The sequence below is a fragment of the Pteropus vampyrus genome, unplaced genomic scaffold, assembly GCF_000151845.1.
Source record: "Pteropus vampyrus isolate Shadow unplaced genomic scaffold, Pvam_2.0 Scaffold622, whole genome shotgun sequence".
Lineage (NCBI taxonomy): Eukaryota > Metazoa > Chordata > Mammalia > Chiroptera > Pteropodidae > Pteropus > Pteropus vampyrus.
In genome coordinates this window covers 73,896-75,238 of record NW_011889403.1, presented here as the reverse complement: position 1 = coordinate 75,238, position 1,343 = coordinate 73,896, and the positions used below count along the sequence as shown (strand labels likewise).

The window sequence follows — 1,343 nt, the reverse complement described above, 5'->3', positions numbered from 1 at the left end:
CAGGTCCGACCATTGGCCAGCGCCCCCGCCCCCACTTCTCAGCCCCCAGGACGCCATCCCCTTCCACGGTTCCACGAGTTTGACTTTTCTTAGATTCCACTTGCAGGTGACAGCATGCCGTCTGACTTACCCCTGGATAGACACCTGCTCTCAGAGACCGGAAACACCAAGAGAAGTGGATTTAGACAACTGTGCACAGTACCTGGAAAACAGTGGACAGCGACGTGAGTTAGGACACAGGGTGACACTTCTCGCGACCACAGCTTTAGCATTATGTTCTACGGCACAGTCCGGAACGGTTTTGACATAAAACATATGTTTTTGATGATCAGACATGGTACGATTTTTAAATGCGGATGGAGCTGACATGGTAGCTCAGACCCAATTATCTGTCAGTTCAAGCTTTACCGGATCACTGAGTGAGTGGCCCAGGAATAGGTTTTTGGTATTTGAAGCTTTACTAGAATAATTACCTGCTTCACGCCTTCATAAAAGGATTCTAAAATTCATAAAAGGCATGCTAGTGTTTCAGGTGGAAGTTCTTTAGAATTTTCTATGTATTAAAAATTCACTTCCCAACAGTTTTCTGATTGAAGCCTTGACTGAAAGATTTCTGTACACCAGGCTTGAGGCTTTTTGGTTAATAGTGTTTGGGTGAAACTAATTCTAATAAAACCCACAGAAGGAGAGACAAAACCTTGCAGCTGTGATACCAATAGGGCTCAGTCAGAGTTGGCCGCTGCTTTGGTCCCAGGTGGATGGGACTCAGCGTGTGCCACCAGGTCACAGAACCACCTGTTTGGGATGCACCTTAATGAAAGAAAAGTGTCCAACCGCACTGTGGCATAATAGTCGTAATCCTTAGTTGGTGCTTATCGAAAGAGCCCTTTTGCAAATTATACAGAAATATCTCCTATTTACATAAAAACGAAACAGACTAGTTAGGTTTCCATAAGTATCTCACAGTCTGCATGCACTTCTTCAGAGTCAGGTTCAGCCTGCGTTATCGATGCCCATAATGTCCCATGACTACCTCCCTGCGTGTCACCACCGGAGAGGGTGGTGTGGCTCTTCTGACTAAAAAACACGGCTTCTTTATCTCAAGACTTCTCTCCAAGATGCCGCCACCAGTTCTTGAAGCTTCATGCTGGTGATCTCACCAGAAAATGCCAAAGGAAGATTTTCGGGCCCAGGTTATGAGTTTATGTGCAATGGCAATGTGCTTCCTGAGAAGCCCTTAATTATGTTTTTTTTTTCTCTCTAGGATGGAAAATGCAAGATGTGCATATTGAAATTGACGACACCCAAAACTGAGGCGTGAAATCCAGGTTTCTGAAAGGAGC

General features: G+C 45.2%; 1 long non-coding RNA gene across 1 annotated transcript in view; it reads left to right on the top strand.

Moving 5' to 3' along the window:
- The window catches only part of LOC111733715, an 11,224-nt gene extending 9,881 nt beyond the window's left edge, over positions 1-1,343 (top strand). The window contains exon 3 of the long non-coding RNA XR_002778131.1: positions 1,265-1,343. This is a non-coding gene — a long non-coding RNA (uncharacterized LOC111733715). The remainder of the gene's footprint in view (positions 1-1,264) is intronic.